This window comes from Neovison vison, chromosome 2 (assembly GCF_020171115.1).
Source record: "Neovison vison isolate M4711 chromosome 2, ASM_NN_V1, whole genome shotgun sequence".
Lineage (NCBI taxonomy): Eukaryota > Metazoa > Chordata > Mammalia > Carnivora > Mustelidae > Neogale > Neogale vison.
This window is the reverse complement of record NC_058092.1, coordinates 207,418,748-207,437,088: the sequence shown is the minus strand read 5'-3', so window position 1 is coordinate 207,437,088 and position 18,341 is coordinate 207,418,748. Positions and strand designations below refer to the sequence as shown.

Genomic DNA, 18,341 nt, shown 5'->3' with positions numbered 1-18,341 from the left:
GGGATTAAGTGTAATTAAACTTATCACTGTTGGCCCTTGAGAGAAAAACGGCTTATTTGTAAGAAAATAGAGAAATAAATGGAAATTTTCAAATAAAGAAATAAATGGAGATATTCTGAGTAGTTTCCAAGGTTTGGTCTGTATGGATCACAAACTCAAATACCTAGGAGCCAAGCAGGTAAGTGAAATGGGTAACCTAAGTGAAATGGTTGCAACAGGAGAGGTAAAAGGTAGAGAGACAAGGCACTCCACTGAACATTCCAATTCAAATTTACATTCAAATAATAATAGCAATAATCACCAAACATTGAAGGCATATCACATTTCAGCTTCAGTAACTTCTATTATGCCCATTTTAGAGTCAAGAAATTGAGGCAGGGACGCCTGGGTGGCGCAGTTGGTTGGATGACTGCCTTCAGCTCAGGGCGTGATCCTGGAGTCCCGGGATCGAGTCCCACATCAGGCTCCCAGCTCCATGGGGAGTCTGCTTCGCTCTCTGACCTTCTCCTCGCTCGTGCTCTCTCTCACTGTCTCTCTCTCTCAAATAAATAAAATAAAATCTTAAAAAAAAAAAAAAGAAATTGAGGCAGAGTATTTACCCCAAAGACACAGATGTCGTGAAAAGAAGGGCCATCTGTACCCCAATGTTTATAGCAGCAATGGCCACGGTCGCCAAACTATGGAAAGAACCAAGATGCCCTTCAATGGACGAATGGATAAGGAAGATGTGGTCCATATACACTATGGAGTATTATGCCTCCATCAGAAAGGATGAATACCCAACTTTTGTAGCAACATGGACGGGACTGGAAGAGATTATGCTGAGTGAAATAAGTCAAGCAGAGAGAGTCAATTATCATATGGTTTCACTTATTTGTGGAGCATAACAAATAGCATGGAGGACAAGGGGCGTTAGAGAGGAGAAAGGAATTTGGGTAAATTGGAAGGGGAGGTGAACCATGAGAGATTATGGACTCTGAAAAACAGTCTGAGGGGTTTGAAGTGGCGGAGGGGTGGGAGGTTGGGGTACCAGGTGGTGGGTATTATAGAGGGCACAGATTGCATGGAGCACTGGGTGTGGTGAAAAAATAATGAATACTGTTTTTCTGAAAATAAATAAATTGAAAAAAAAAAAAGAAATTGAGGCAGAGAGGTCCAGGCATTTGTCTGAGGTAGGAGAGTGGTGGAGGTGGGAGCCAAATCCAGGCAGACAGACTCGCATGTACCACCCTAATTAGTGCCTGAAGCACAGCTCTCTTACTTGGTCACCATGCAGGTACTGTCCTCCACGGAATGAAACTGGTGAAAGAGAGACAGGTAAAAGCGGGGACAGAACCAGAGAAGAGTTAATATAAAGAGGGGGGAGGGCAAATGCAGGGGTGATAACAAGCAGAAAGGAAGGGGCGTAAAGAAGTGGTGAAGAAAGGGCATGATGTAACCAGCTGAGGACTGGGAGAGAGTAGAGAGAGGGAAGGGGGTTAAGAAGAGAATCCATATACATCCCAGGGGAGACTGCTGAGCTGGGAGAAGAAGGAATTTGTATAATGGATGCCTTTCTCTAAAGAGGGAAGAAAGAAGAGCCAGGAGCTAGGCTCCAGGTAGTGCCCCTGGCATAGAGGAGACTATCCTGAGCCAAGATGGCCTCAAGGTATGAGAGGAGCAGGGAAGAAGGAGGCAGCCACTGACAGCCCTCCCTTCCAGCCCTTGGAGTCTTCATGGGACATGCCCAAGTTGAACAGCTCTGCCCTAACACAAGTGTTAGTTTTGTAGAATAGCAGTAAATCCAAGACCTGGGCTTTCATCTCAGGTCTAGCACTTCATCACTACCTGATCTTGAACAAGCTGCTTAGCCTCATGAACTTCTCTTTATCTCTGAAATGGAATAGTAATGTCTCCTCTCCTCCCTGATTATTGGCAAGACTGTGTGCCAATGGGAATGAAGTGCTTAGCCCAGGGCCTGGCACACGACATGTGCAAGGTCACATCAGGAAGAAAGGATTAACACTGGCGGTATAGTCCAGGAAAGCTATAGAAAAGGACGGTCCTAAAGAGTGGGTAGGATATGAAGCGAAATAAGAAAAGGGAATTGAGGTTGAGGTGCTGGGGATGGTAGGAAAGAGGAAGATGGGGGAGTGGTGGGAATTGGGGAGACAGTGCCTGAAGGCACAGATGCAGCAATGGGCCCAGATTTTCTTTCTGTGAGATTCAGGGTGGAAATATTCTCAGTTAAAAGGAACAGCATGAAGAGTAGGGAAAATGGCTAATGCATAAGAGTATCATACTGTGGAAAAGCTAGAAAGTTCTGCTCAAAAAAAGCATATCACCATGCCAAGGAATAACCTGTTAATATATCTTAGAAGCAACTGACCTTGTAATTGGGCAATTAGAGCCTGGATTGAGATAAAGAGAAAAAAAAGGAGTGGACTGAAGAGCACCAGAAGGAGAACAAACTAGCCTCTACTGGGAATCATTGTTCCTGGTGAAGGGAGGGAACCAGCTCTTCCGCTTCAGGATGAGGCCATTGACAGAGGGTGTGGGTGCAGAGGAGGAATATCAGACATTGGGGACAGCCCTACCATTGATATTCTTCACACATTTGCTCAACATTTATTTGTTGGACCAAGGACAACACTGATCTTCTATTAATAAGAAAATTCACATCGCATTCTTCTTGCTTAAAAAACGGATTCACGGGGCACCTGGGTGGCTCAGTGGGTTAAAGCCTCTGCCTTCAGCGCAGGTCATGATCCCAGGGTCCTGGGATCGAGCCCTGCATCAGGGTCTCCGCTCAGCAGGGAGCCTGCTTCCTCCTCTCTCTCTGCTGCCTCTCTGCTTACTTGTCATCTCTGTCTGTCAAATAAATAAATAAAATCTTTTTTTAAAAAATGGATTCACTTATTTTATTACTTTTTAAAATATTTTAATTATTTGTCAGAAAGAGAGAGATAGAGAGAGAGAGCGAGTGCACAAGCAAAGGGAGTGACAGGGAGAGTGAGAAGCATGCTCCCTGCAGAGCAAGGAGCCTAACATGGGACTTGATCCCAGGACTCTGGGATCATGACCTGAGCCAAAGGCAGACGCTTAACTGACTGAGCCACCCAGGTGTCCCAAGAAAGAGATTTATTATACTGATTGCTGGGATGTATACTTTTTGAAACCAGGAATCTCAGCTGCTTAAAATTTAAATAAGTATTATGCCATGCATTATTCAGTTTTTGAACTGGTTGGTGGCACCTGCTAATGATAGTCGGCCATTGGCTAGATTGATGCTGATGCCAATGGCCGTGGCTACAGCCTGTTCATTTAAAAAATATATGTTTATTTATATATTTTATTTGAGGGAGGAAGAGGTAGAAGGGGAGAATCTCAACCAGACTCTAAGCGGAGTGTGGAGTGTGATATGGGCTCAATTTCACAACTGTGAGATCATGACCTGAGTGGAAATCATGAGTCGGATGCTTAACCAACTAAGACATCCACACGCCCCGACTGCTCAGTTTTTGGAGAGCACCGGTGGGCATGCTTTAAAATGGTTTTTATTTGATGGAAAGAGACTTCCATGGGAAAAGACAAAGTCCTCTTTCCCTAGTCATTTTAGGAGTTGGCTATGGAAAAGCTGAGTTAACTGGCATGTTATTTCCAATATATTCTAGTAGTATTTTAATAACCCCTTATAGAAATGACTTTGGTCAGTAGAACTGACTTTGGTCAAATTCTCCCCACTCCTTGGAAGGCACATTCCTTAAATCAGGGCAACTGCTTATTCAAGTCGTGGCTTCAAAAAGTGGCAGGATTGGGTCAGATGCTTGTCCTGCAGTTCCAGAATGGTGGTTCTTAAATTCTATCAAAGAATTCTTAAGAATTTCTCCCTGTCCCATACTTCCATCCCCACTCCTCCAGCACTATTTTGTCATTCCTAAGTAGTTTCTACTTTGGGTCTTGACCTCAAATGGTCCCCAATCTCCTTTGAATTATCTGAGTTATGCTAGTTCCATAAAATGAACCAGGTGGCTTTCCATGTTTTTGTTTGGGGACAATCGTACAACATTAAAGTTCTGTATTCCTCTTGGAAGTAACCTGATATCATGGGGGTGGAGGGTATGGGCAAGTCAAGCAGACCGGGACCAACATTATAGCATAGGCTATGCCAGTGAAAGTTATTTAACTTCTCTAAGTTACAATCTTTTCAACTGTAAAGAGAGAAATGTTTGCTAAAGATTCCTCTTCCTTCACCCCTCACTCATTCCTTTTATTCATCATCTATTAAATAACTCCTATTTGCCAAGCTCTATGCTAAGCATTGGGGAAAAACGGGGGGGGGTAGTGAGGAAAAAATAAATAAAATATCATCTTATCCTTGGTTAAGTTAATAGTTCAGTAAAGGAAAACAGACAGGTAAATAAATTAATTAAATCAAGTCAAATGGTACAGGTGCCATGAGTTTCTATGGCAGAGTGATTAGTAGTTACAGCCAGATTGCCTGACTTCAAAGCCTGGCTTTGTGAATTATTAGGTAGGTGGTCTATTACCTAACCACTCTGTGTCTCAGTTTACTTATCTGAATAATGGGGATAATAAATTTGCTATGAGGATTTAATTAGTTAACACATGCAAACTTTTCAGTGTCTGGCACCTAGTAACACTCCATACATGTTAACTATAACTGTGATGATGGAATAAGTGTGGGATATTATGGAAGTAAAAAGGAATGTGGCCAATTCTACTTGGTGAGGAGTTTGAAGAAAGACTTCATAAAGATGGTGTCATTCAAGTTAGTTTTGCAGAAAGTTTGGCAATTGGTGGATAATAACAGAGTGGGCATTCCAGGCAAAGGACGTAATAGGAGCAGAGGCATGAGCAAAAGAATAGCCCAGGACTGCTCCAGAGCCCCCAAAACCTACAGTGGCTACAGGGGAGGATGGGAGGCAGGAGGGGACAGCCTAATAGCAGAGGACATTATGTGCCACCATGAAGGTTTGGTCCCTATCTTATGAGCACTGTTTAGAAATACATGCTAGGTAAATTCTATTTATGGGCCTCACCTCTCTCCCCTACTTCCCCAACTCCCACTCTTTCCCCTTCTCCACCATGTTCCATGCCCTGGAAGTTGACCAATATAGACTGTGCCACCAGCTCTTTCCCTTATCCAATGGAGGGTGCTGGCAAGAATTCAGAGGGAAGAAGAATAAGAGAGAAGGAATATTTATTTTCAACTTTCCTTTCCTGTCAGTGCTGCAGGTTGGATGCATCTTTCCACTAAATGCAGCTCAAGTTAGAGACAGCCCTCTTCCTCTAAACAAATAATCACTCTATCCCCTTTGCTCCTGTTGCTAGCTCTGGGATCCCTACATCAGTCCTCATTTAGTGCCTCTAGCGGCCATACCTTTAAAATATCAACTTCACTGAAGTCTTCAAATTACCCATTTTGAGTGTGCCACGTGCATCCTGTCTTGTCCCTGCCTTGTAAAAACAAAACAAAAACAAAAAACTGATAAAGGGCTTTTCACAAATTTGTATTCAGAGAGGTCTTCCTGGCTCCTGAGTAGAGACTGTTTTGGGGGTCACAAGAATAAAAGAAGGCAGAGCTTCCCAACCCAGAGGCACCTGTTACAAATATAGATTCCAGTCCCCTACCCCACCCAAGACTCTGATTCAGTAGGCCTGGCCTGGAATAGGGTGCTCAAATCTACATGACTGTGATGGAATCTCATAGTTGTCTAGGAACACCAAGCAGTATTTTGGGCAGGATCCAGAGAGAACTAGAGAGGGGAGGATAGCTGATGGAACACAATCTGGTCCTAAAGGACCTGGGGGGAATGGGGAGAAAATTCAGAAGCAAAGGTAGAGGAATTTGTTTTGAGAAGGCCAAAGGACACCTTCTATTTTGAGAGCTGGCAAAACAGAATGTAAACAGTTAAATAAATTCTTGCCTTGTAATTTCAATTTCCTATGGAAGCAGGAGGAAGAACCATACACTATGATTGAAAGGGCTGGCAAAAGTGAGGGGCTAGGGGGAGTAGGTTTGGAACAGCCATTGTGGGGCATGGGGTAGAGTGATGATAACATTTTGAGACTGCTTGCTGAAGCTAAGACAGGAGACCAGGAATTGTATCATCTGAGGGCTTAGTTTCGCCATTTCTCTCTGGCAGTACTTGGTAGCCCACGTTAGAAATGGGGAAGGCAGTAGTTGGATTGATTCCAGTTGGAAGGGTTTCAGAACAGGTGTAATGGAAAGATAAAGGGCCCAGGATGTTGAATCACACACAAGCATGGGAGTAACAGCACGAAAATGTGAGGGGGAGCGTCCAATGGATGCTGTCCTTGGTCCTGAACTAGCACTGCACACCACAGCATGGTCATTTCACCTGGGGGTGGGCTGGTCTATGCTCCCCTGCTCTACCTCACCATACAAGATTCATGGTGTCAAAGGACTGTGTTTGCAGCTCCATACTACTGTAACTGGTGTGAATGCAGGGCTGACAGTCTGGGCATCATGTTTTGTTGAAGATATAGTTCCAATATTTAAGGAATATTTAAGGAATTCATTCAATAAATATTTACTGAGAACTTTCCATGTGCCAGGCAAGGGATAGAGCAATAAAAAAATACAGAGAAAGTTTTTTCCTGAGTTAAATCTTGTATTTGTTTTTTAAAAAAGAACACCAGAGGGGCCCATTCACTTCTTCTCTTTTCTTTCCAATTCCTTTTCACCTCTTAGCAGCTGCAGAGCTCTCTCTCTGCAAAATGACCTCCCCTCTCCAAGTTCACTTTCTCTCCATATAGGTCTCTGCAATTTCTGTTCTTGTCCTCCTTCCCCTGGGTGTCCATTGAACTTAGTTTCTTTCTCAGTCACCCAGAATACCACTTCTTTGAAGAGAGAGGAAATGCAACACTGAAAAAGCAAACACTGACTTATCTATAGCTCCCTTGGTGGGGAAGGGTACACTGTGAAAACTGATACACTAAATTTTGTATATGTTGGTATCTAGGAAGTCTTCTTCAAGCAGAGAAAGAGGCCATGTAACTGACTCTATCAACTGACCAAGGAGACTTCCCCTGAATAAGCTGAAGATGACTGTGCCATCTCTGGAATTGTCCCATAGTCCCTGCTGCCCTCTAGCAGCCAATGGTCCTATTTCTTCTTCCCTGCTCACGCAGGCAGGCTGACCCTAGATTTTTTTGGCAGGGTGACAATTTTCAATTAATTTTGAAACATCATTTATTAAAGGTCTACTTTTATTTTCCAGGGCCTGAACTAAATGTTGGAACATAGAGATAATTAAGGACAACTGATGTCTTCAAAGATTTCATAATTTAATGGGACAGGCAAATATGATGCAATGAGTTCTATGTCTGCAACATGACCAAAGTACAGAAAGAATGAGGCATATGGATGTAATCTGTTTTAGATTATGCTGAACCAAAACTGGTGATGGGAATCAAAGGTCTATCTCTTATCTAGGAAGAAAGAAAAGCAGCAACAGCATAAAGCCTTAGTTGTAGGGAGTAAGGCCAAGAGAAGCTGGATGTGAATCTGGGTGTAGGACTGGAAAACAGGTGTTAAGTTTCCGTAGATGACAGGTATCATAGGCAAACTTTGGCTCCTGAGCCAGTAGGTCAAAGGAGGGGAAAGGAATACATTGTATCACCTTTCCAGTGCAATCCAAGAGTATGAGACCAGATTAATGGATTGTTGAAACAAAGACAAGCAGATCTCAACGACTAGGACAGAAAAAGGTCTAGAATCCAGAACAAGTAGAGGTAGCCATAGAGTGAGCAGCAGGAGTGGGAAATATAAACATGGGGAGTGGCAGTTAGAAACAAGCTAGTAGAAGACCTAAGAACAGTTTCCCCTAAGGATTACTGAGTGAGAATCAGAGCCCAGGACTAAATCACCTTTATGGCCATTTCATTTTTAGCTGAAGATGTCACATACACTGCAGTTTTCACTTAGAGAAGTCTCACCTTCTTGGTGTGGAGGGAGGAGATCTGCCTTTCTCACTGCCTTGTGCTGGGAGTAGGCAGTGAATTGCTACCTTCTCCCCAACACTTAAAGGATATTCGTGTCATCAGTCTGAGGTATTTGACATAGTATTGCCACATCTCAATTCTATAATCCCTGACTGAACGTCTAGCACAGAGCCTGGCACAAAGTAGGCATTCTTCTAATATGTGTTAAGTGAACAGAATGAATGAATGAATGATTATCCCTAAGGAGTTTAATCAGTTGGCACATTTTTTGCCCACCCCGACCCCATTTACTTATCATTATTTATTCATTCACTCAGTAAATATTAATAGAGATGCTAGGGGTGGTTTACCAATCAGAGTGTGGTCTTCTCCTGAGATATGCCATTTAGTGAGAAGAAGCTATATTACTTAAATTAATTAGAGCTGTAAAAACATCTGAAGAAGAAGAGCAGGGGTTCAATGGGGCCTAACCTAGTGAGGAATGGGGTGGTCAGTAAGAACTTTTGTAAGGAAGTGAGGCTCAGTTGTGTACTAAGAGGGGGGACAGTAATTGGGTAGGTCAAGGTGGGAGAGAAAAGGGGGGAAGAGTGTTCCAGGCAGTGTAAGCAGTATGTGCAAAGGCCCTGAGATAACAAAGAGTACAGCACACAGTGAAGGTGCTGAAGGACGAACAGAGGTGTGGCAGCAGTGGTGATGGCTGCAGATTGTGACAGGTGGGCAAGGCCAAGCCTGGGGGGTTTAGCATTCATTTTCATAACACTTCATATTCCTCGACATCATAGCCATCAACTTTGTATGAGTGCATCATTGCCCTACATGTTCCCACACATTATATATTTTTAAACCTATAAAAGCTTTTTGTCTTACCTCCATCCCAGGGTGATCATACCTCAACCAGACTTAGATAGATTTATCATAGTAAAGTAGGCTGGTTGGAGGACTAAAAGCATGAGGCTCACAATCTGGCAGAGCTGTGGTTCAGATCCTACCTAGCTTCCTCACCTAGCTGGATGATCTTGGACAACTTACTTCACCTCTCTGAGCTTAAATTCTCTCATCTGAAAATAAGCACGTTAATCATTACCTTGCAATTTGGTAAAGATTAAATAAATGAAAGCAGTAAAAGCACTGAACACAGAACTTGAGTCATATTCATTGTTTATTGGATGGCCAGGCTTCTTGAAGATTGAGGAGCATTTAAAGCCCCTTTGCTATAATAAGCAGTACTCCAGAATTTTTCCAACCTTTTTAAAAAATTTATTCTTTTTTTATTGTGTTTTGTTAGTCACCATACAGTACATCATCAGTTTTTGATGTAGTGTTCCATGATTCACTGGTTGCATATAACACTCAGTGCTCTATGCAATCCATCCCCTCCTTAATCCCCATCATGAGGCTCAAACATACTCCCACCCCCTCCCTTCTAAAACTTCCCATTTGTTTCCTGGAGTTCATAGTCTCTCATGGTTCATCTCCCACTCCGATTTCTCCCCCTTCATTTTTCCCTTCTCCTAATATCCTCCATGCTATTTCTTATGTTCCACAAATAAGTGAAACCATAAAATAACTGACTTTCTCTCTTTGACTTATTTCACTTAGCATAATCTCCTCCAGTCCCATCCATGTTGATACAAAAGTTGGGTATTTATTCTTTCTGAGGGCTGAGTAATATTGCATTGTGTATATGGACCACATCTTCTTTATCCATTTGTCTGTTGAATGACATCTTGGCTTTTCCTACATTTGGCTATTATGGACATTGCTGCTATGAACATTGGGGTGCATATGGCCCTTCTTTTCACTATATCTGTATCTTCGGGATAAATTCCCAGTAGTGCAATTACTGGGTCCTAGTGCAGCTCTATTTCTAATTTTTTGAGGAACCTCCACACTGTTTTCCAATCTGCCTTTTCTTGACCTTTCTCAGCAGAGCCCTGAGCAATAACTAGGGTAAGAGTTCAGTGTTTTTAATATTTGTTCTGCATCTGCCTTTTCACAGTATGACCCAAAGATTTTTTTTTCTCATTCCTTTTTCTACTCTCCAGGGTAGAACATCTTGTTCATCACTGCACTCCAATTGGACAGGAGCGAGAGTGGTAAGAAAGGCAGAGATACAGGGTCTGCTCATAGCAGAGGAGGTGTTCTGAAGAGAGCAAGAGGCAAGGGGGTAGAAAATTAGCAGGTAGGAAAAGAGCCCAGGTGAGAAAGGGCTGCACTGGGTCAAAGGCAGCAGGAGGGGAGAGGGGATGGAGTGGTAGGTGTGAAACCAGGGTCGAGCCAGCAGAGGAGGAAAGAAAGTGGGAATATAAGGGAAGAAGGAGACTCAGGAGGTTTGTTAACAGAATTACATGTTTTTATGAAGTTCAGAAGAACAGAATTAAGCATCCTGTGGTGATTCACGTACTTTCCTGGAACCTGATGTATTGCCAAGATTGGCTATAGAACACTGTGGTCTGGAAAGTTAATTCAGAAAGATGATAATTGACTCTGTTGCTCAGGGGCCAACAAAAAAAATCTGGGAAGAATCTTCCAGTAATGGAAGGTGGAGATAACCCCCCATAGCTGTCAGTTTCAGATTTTCAAATTTTCTGTTTGAGGAGTAAAAATGGTATGTTTGAAATCTGAAGACAAGAAAAAACGTTTTAAAAATCGACAACAGCTGACACTTACTTGAGTGTTTACTATATACTGGGAAATGCGTGAATTATAAAGTGCTTTGTAAACTTACCACATCAGACCTATAAAGTAGGTACCATTAGTATAATTATTTGACAAATGTAAAGACTATAAGAAGTTAGGTAACATGAAAAAGGTCAAGCTCACAAGTAGGAGAGCTGAGACATAAACTCAGGCCACCTGAGTCCAGAACCCACACTCTTATCTTCAAGTTATCAAAATAATATTAGCTAACTCATATGCCAACTCTGTATGTCACATACTGTTCTTTTTTTTTTTTTTTAAAGATTTTATTTATTTATTTGACAGACAGAGATCACACGTAGGCAGAGAGGCAGGCAGAGAGAGAGGAAGGAAAGCAGGCTCCCTGCTGAACAGAGAGCCTGATGCAGGGCTCGATTCTAGGACCCTGGGTTCATGACAGGAGTCAAAGGCAGAGTCTTTAACCCACTGAGCCACCCAGGTGCCCCGTCATATACTGTTTGTAACATTATAAATTTATTACCTCTTTCCAACTCTCACAACATGAGGTTGATACTGCTTTTCAGCCACTTAAAGATGAGGAAATGGAACCACGGAGAGGTCTAGAAACTTGCCTGAAGGGACACAGCTACAAAGAAGTGGAGCCTGGATTCAGTCTCAGGCAGTCTGGCTCAAGAGTCTTTGCTTTCCATCACTATTTTATAGTGGCTCCTCAAATGAGCAGTCCCTCATATGAGCAGTGGCATCACTGGAGGCATGTAAAAACAAAAACTTTTGTACTTGAATTTTCATTGTGCTACAATTTAGATACTACTGGTTAAACTTTCACTTCCTTTCTTGCCTGAACAAAAAATGAACAGAAAACCCTGGGGGATAATTTCTTGATCACGTAAACATAAAAGAGAATTTTTCTTTGGCTAATGACATGCACATCACAAGAAATCCAGCTACCCCTTTGCCATGACATTAATCACTGCTTTTCATTTGTCCTGGGTGCCTTACTTAAGGGCCACCTCCTTAGTCCACTTCAATTTCTGTCCACAGAAACATGGTGTTGGTTTGCTATGGTCTCTTCCATTTCCACAGACTCCTAAGAACTACCAGTTAGAGATTGTCTGTTCAAGCTAATCTTCTGATTTCCAGCAAAGGAACTTCATTATGACCACAACCTGTTCTAATCTTCCTATACAACTGGTTTCTCTAGCTTGTCTCAGTTTTATGGAAAGTTTTCTCAAACCAGAAAAATACAAAACAAGTTTTGCTTGAAACTTGCCACGCAGAGCATCCAGTGGCCTAGTCCAACAACTTCCTTCTCGCTGAACCCTTGGAGTCACATTTTCTGCCATTTCCTTAGTCTCATAACCAAGAAACACAGAAAGGGTTCATAAAAGTTGAAAAAGGACAGAAAATAAACCTAAGTCCAGTAATTGTGCCTGAGTCCATGTTAACATTAATGTATCACAGCTGCAAAAATTATTTCCTACTTTGCAATCAGAGAATCCAGAAGTTCAATATAAATGCACTAATCCTCGTAATTTTCTTTTAAGGCCAGCCACAAGAATACTCATTTCTTCAAGGCGCAGGGAAGTAAAGTTTCACCAAGCTCACAAAACTAAGACAACAGATGTCGAGAGCAAGATAATCTTATTTCCCATATTCTCTTTTATTTTTATGTCTTTATTCTTTTCTGTATAACTAAAATTTCTACTTAGTTCTATCAGCTGTAGACCTCACACAGTTCCATTGCTAAGAATAATGATGATGGTGAGGATGATAATAATAGTGCCCATTATATTGAATATTTACTAGGTCCCAAGCACCGTGCTAAGCCTTATATGTATCAATTCACTTCAGTCTTTTTTTTTTTTTTAAAGATTTTATTTGCCAGAGAAAGAGTAAGCAAGTACACACAAGTAGGCAGAGAGGCAGGCAAAGGCAGCGAGAGAAGCAGGCTCCCCGCCAAGCAAGGAGCCTGATGCGGGACTCGATCCCATGACCCCAGGACCATGACCCGAGCCGAAGGCAGTGGCTTAACCCACTGAGCCACCCAGGCGTCCCTCACTTCAGTCTTATAACCACATTAGGAAATAAGGAGTATGGTTATCTCCATTTTAGAGCTGAGAAAATCAAAGCCTAGTAAAACAAAGTAACTTGATGGAGACCAGGCATGTGGTAAGCCTGCATTTCAAAGCCACACAGACTCTCACACCATCCAAGCCCTGACCTACATACCACATGCCACTAAAGTCATGAACATTAAAGAAGTCCCCATAGGGATATTGTTTTTAGCTGCTTTTTTATTTTAAGAAAACAAACAAAAGGGGCACCTGGGTGGCTCAGCGGGTTAAAGCCTCTGCCTTCGGTTCAGGTCATGATCCCAGGGTCCTGGGATGGAGCCCCGCATCGGGCTCTCTGCACGTCAGGGAACCTGCTTCCCTTCCTCTCTCTCTGCCTGCCTCTCTGCCTACTTGTGATCTCTGTCTCTGTCAAAAAAATAAAATAATAAAATCTTTTTAAAAAATTGTCTTAAGAAAACAAACAAAAAACACAAAGAATACTTCCACTATAACTTGATGCAATTTAACAGTATGCCAAATTGAATCAAATATAGGCACTCCTTTTTGAGCCTGATGGAAATAAACAGAAAAGGCCTTTGGGAGCTGGAAGAGCATGCCCAGTACTTCAGTTCAAACAGGGACCACTTATCAATTTCACCAAAGCATAAAGAAATAAAATAAAATGGAACTCAAAAAGCAGCATAAGTGTTCCATGTTTTGAAGCACTGTAATAAATTCGCCCTCAAACAATGTAGACAATGTGTTAAATGGAGTACAAAAGTACCTTCCCAGTGCAATGGTACCTGAGCAAATAAGATTAGCATGTAACACAAATACCTCTGATAAGAGAAGAAACGGTGGGGTGCCTGAGCGGCTCAGCCAGTTGGACATCTGCCTTCGGCTCAGGTCCTGAGCCCACGGTCCTGGGATCAAGCCCTGCATTGGGTTCCCTGCTCAGCAGGGAGTCTGTTTCTCTCTTTCCCTCTCCCAAATAAATAAATAAATAAATAAAATCTTTTTAAAAAGAAGCCACAGAGTTATTTTTTCTGTCATACTTCCCACTGCACTTGCCTGCCCTGCTTATTGGGCTGCTTTGGTACCCTCTAGATCTCAACATATCTAGTAAAAAACACCATTTTACCTCTGAGTCACCCTTTCTGCATGCCTTCCTTGTCACCACCAATGGTACCACTTCCTCTTTTGGGATCTCCACCCTGGAGTCATCACTGGTTCCTCCTTCTCCCACAAGAGTCAGAGTTCATGAGTCACCACGTTCCAACAACCCTTCCTCCACGTGCTCTAGCCCTCACCTGGCACAGCCCCATCTCTGTCCAGAGGATTGTTGTGATGGAATCAGTCTGGTCTTTGTAGCCATTCTCTCTTTTTATCTATCCTATGCATCAAAGCCTGATAAATTCAGCTGAACTATGCCTGTCCTGATGTTATTTCTATGCTCAGGAAGCACCTCCTATCAGCCCCACAACTTTCAAAGCTCTCAACACATTCCTTTCCACACAACTATTTTCTCACTTTTCATCACGACTGTGTCTGTTCAGCCAAACTTCTCTCCCTACCCCTTTCATATTGTTGCCACCCTGTAGGTTTGGAATATGAGAGCATACCGAACTTGTCATTTAGACGAATCCATGCAAGCTATGCTGATATGTGCACATGCTTATGTAATGGGACAACTCAAAAATTCATGAGCAAAGATTTCCATGACCCAATTGCTTCTCAGAGGGCCCATGGATGACTTTAACTTTTTGGTTTGGGTTTTGTTATTTTATTTTTGGCAAAGCTGTGTTTATGAGAAGTTTTTCTTTTATACATTTATAATAATAAAGTAAATGATGGAATCCCATGATGCCAGAGCAGAGACTTTAAAGCATAACTAATCTCCCCACCCTCACTTCACCGAAGAGGAGCTAGCATCCTAGACAAGTAAGTTTATTTGTTCTAGATCACCTGGTCATCACCCAAGTTTTAGATAATCCATTGAACTCTACTTAACCTTATTAAAGAGGAGAAAGAGATACATAGAGCAGCATCATCCATAGCATCCTCATTCCACGGCCAAAGAAAATCTGGTTTAGTATTCAAACAAGCTCTTTACTGAAGAACTTTTCAAGTGTTCATGTGTACTATGACTTTCCAGAGGAGTACAGACGGGAGTAGAAATAGGAAATGCATTTGTTCCCGAACTTGGTTATCATGGAATGTTTGGCTCAAAAAACTATTTCACAGAACACATTTGCAAAGAGGGCCATCATAGTTTTTGACATCTTTGCCATTAATATTTCTGATTCCAGAGATAGGCACAATTCTCAAAAAAAAAAAAAGGAGAGAACTGAGAGACTGTACCAGGTTCCCCCCAAATTTACACACCAATAACAGCTAATGTTTATGTAGCCCTTGAAGTGTTAAAAAGCATTTGGACATGCAGTAACAAGCAAAAGAAGCATAAATTCTCCATTGAAAAAATGTTTGTCACTGTTAATTGGAGTGGTACCCCTGAAAGGCTGTGTTATATCAGTTCAGTTACAATTGGGTTTTTGTTGCAGAAAGATAGCCAAGTAGATAACAGATGGTAAAATGTTATAATTAGAAGGGTCTTAAAATTAATCTAGTCCCCTGGCTCTCAAACTTGTACCTACAGAACATAGGTATTTGACTGTTAAAAATGAGTAACAGTGTGTCTTACCCTAATTCAAAGAAAAAGAAAGTAATTTAATGAATAGAAAGTGTGAGAAGGAAATGAATTCTAACAACAGTTGCTGAGCTTGGAAGAAGACCCCCAAGTCCCAAATGAGAATGGCTTCCCTGGCTAACACCTTGAGTTTAGATAAGTGAAAACCTGAGCAGAGAATCCAGCTACACCACACCAGACATCTGCTCTACAGAAACTGAGATGATAGAGTTGTGTTGCTTATGGCAATTTGCTATGCAGCCCAGAAAACAAATGCAGATTTTTTCTGTAAGGTTCTCATTAGAAAAACGGGCAAAGGATATGATAGGGTCATGCACACAGTTTGGTGAAAGTGTAGGTTGTTCTTAAAGGAAAATGTCATACTAAGGAATAAAGGTCTTAAATATGTCTATACCCTTTGACCCAAATATTCTACTTCTAGGAATTTACTCTAAAAGGAGGAGGGATGGGGGTATGTGGCTGGCTTAGCCCATGGAACATGCAACTCTTGATCTTGGGGTCATGAGTTCAAGCCTCATGTTGGGTGTACAGCATACTAAAAATAAATAAATAAAACAAAAATAAAAGGAATAGAGATGCACATAAAGTCACTTGCATCATCATCATCATCATCATCATCATAGATGTTCAGCATTAGGAAAATAGTTGACTTAATTATTGTGTAACCACAGGATGGTGTATAGGCCAGCTATTAAACATAACATTTTCAAAGACAATATAGTGACACACACAAATGACTGTGATATAATTCTATATGAAAAAGCAGTCTATAAAATGTAATGGGGGTGCTTGGGTGGCTCAGTCAGTTAAATATCTGCCTTCATCTCAGGTCATGGTCCCTGGGTCCTGGGATTGAGCCCCACTTTGGGCACCCTGTTCAGAGGGGAGCCTGCTTCTCCATCTCCCTTAGCCCCTCACCCCCCTCATGCTCCTCCTATCATGCTCCACCCTCTGCTCATGCTCTCTCTCGCTCTCAAATAAATAGATAAAATCTTAAAAAAAAAAAAGTCATGAAAATGGTGCAGTCATTTTGGAAAACAATTTGGTGATTATTCAAAAATTTTAAACATAGAATCACCATATGATCCAGCATTTCTACTCCTGGGTGTATACACAAAGGAACTGAAAATGTGTCTACAGAACTTGTACACAAATATTCACAGCAGCATTATTCATAATATCAAAATGCTGGAACAATCTAAATGTCTAAGAATTACTGAATGGATAAGGAAAAGGTGGTATTTCCATATAATGAAATATTATTCTGTTCTGCTAATAAAAGAACAAAATAGTAATACACATGCTTCGCATGGAGGAACCTTGGAAACATGGTGCTGAGTGAAGCCAGTTACTAAAGGCCAGTATGTATTCTGCTTATTGTATGATTCTGCTTATATTAAATGTCCAGAATAAGTACAGAGAAAGAAAGGAGATGAGTGGTTTCTAGGGTATGAGGAGGAGGAATGGGCAGTGACTACTAATATGGATGGAGTTACTCTTTGGAATGATGAAAATGTTCTAAAATTGATTATGGTGATGGCTGTACAACTCCATAAATATATTAAATAATGAATAATGTTTTTCTGAAAATAAATAAATTGGAAAAAAACCCCAGTGAATTATGTATTTTACCAGGGTGGATTTTATACCATGTAAATCACATCTTAATAAAGTTTCTTTTTTAAAAAGGCTAAGGGAAAAAACATTAAGCATGATAGAACATACAATTTGTGGGGAAAGCAAAGTATATGCATAGAATATGAACTGCAAGGAAATTCACCAAATACTAATACTAGCCCTTCTTTGGTGGTTCAAATACAGATAACCTTTTTCCTCTTCCTTTTTTTTTTTTTTTGTATTCTCAATTCTGTAGGAAGATATGTAATTATTAAAATATAAAAAATCAATTAATTCAAACATTTCTTACACTACCCACCATAGTCTATCCTAGAATCTAAAATAAGAAAGTACTGGGGTGCCTGGGTGGCTCAGTTGGTTAACTGTCTGTCTGACTCTTGACACTTGACACTTGATACTCTTGGCTCAGGTCATGCTTCCAGGATCGTGAGATGGAGTCTTGCGTTGGGCTCTGCACTGGGTGCGGATCCTACTTGGGATTCTCGCTCTCTCTATCTGCTGCCCCTCCCCCTGCTGACTCCCATGCTCTATCTCTAAAATAAAATAAAATAAGGTGTTCAATATAATATATAATTATATTGCTAATTATTTAATGTTTCATAAAATGTAATTTCATGATGTTTGACAAAGAGAATCATAAATTCTGGGTACTCTTCTAATCACATTTAAAACCCACTTCTCTAAACCAACCCTCTTTCTCTCTTTTTTCCAGTCTTTATAATGTTGATAAAATCCAATAGTAATAAGTATAAATTTAAGCATATGGTGCTCCTCTTTCAAAATAAAGCCAAAAGAAGGAATCTTTACCTTTCAGAAAATTCATACTTACTGTGGTAGTAAAGAGTCTGCTAAAAAATATAATCTTGCTGCCCTGATATCTACAGAACAGCCATATAGACCACTGAGATGTAGACCACTGAGCTGGGCAGCCCCTCAAAATAGATCTGAAGGTCCTTTGACAATTTAAACTGATATGAGACCACAACAGCGATATAATCACTCATATTCACATGAAATCACATATGTAATGCCTTGAATGGTTATTACTTCTGTGTGTATATCTTGCCTTCCTAATGATAGTAAGGTTTCTATGATCAGAGTATGGAATAATTAATAGCTCACGAAAAAGTTGCTCAGAGACACCATTAATTTGTTATGCACTACATGTGGCACTGAGAAGGGGATCATAAATTATCCCCTTACTCCTTACCATAACTCTATGAGGTATGTATTCTTAGCATACCTACTTATAGGTGGCAAAATCAAAGTTCAGAAAGGTTAAGTAACCTGCCCAGGTTACTTAATAATAA

At 41.1% G+C, this 18,341-nt stretch overlaps 1 protein-coding gene across 4 annotated transcripts in view; it reads right to left on the bottom strand.

The window, feature by feature from the left end:
• Positions 1–18,341, bottom strand: part of PLCE1 (phospholipase C epsilon 1) — a 328,811-nt gene that overhangs the window by 243,391 nt on the left and 67,079 nt on the right. The window lies entirely within an intron of this gene.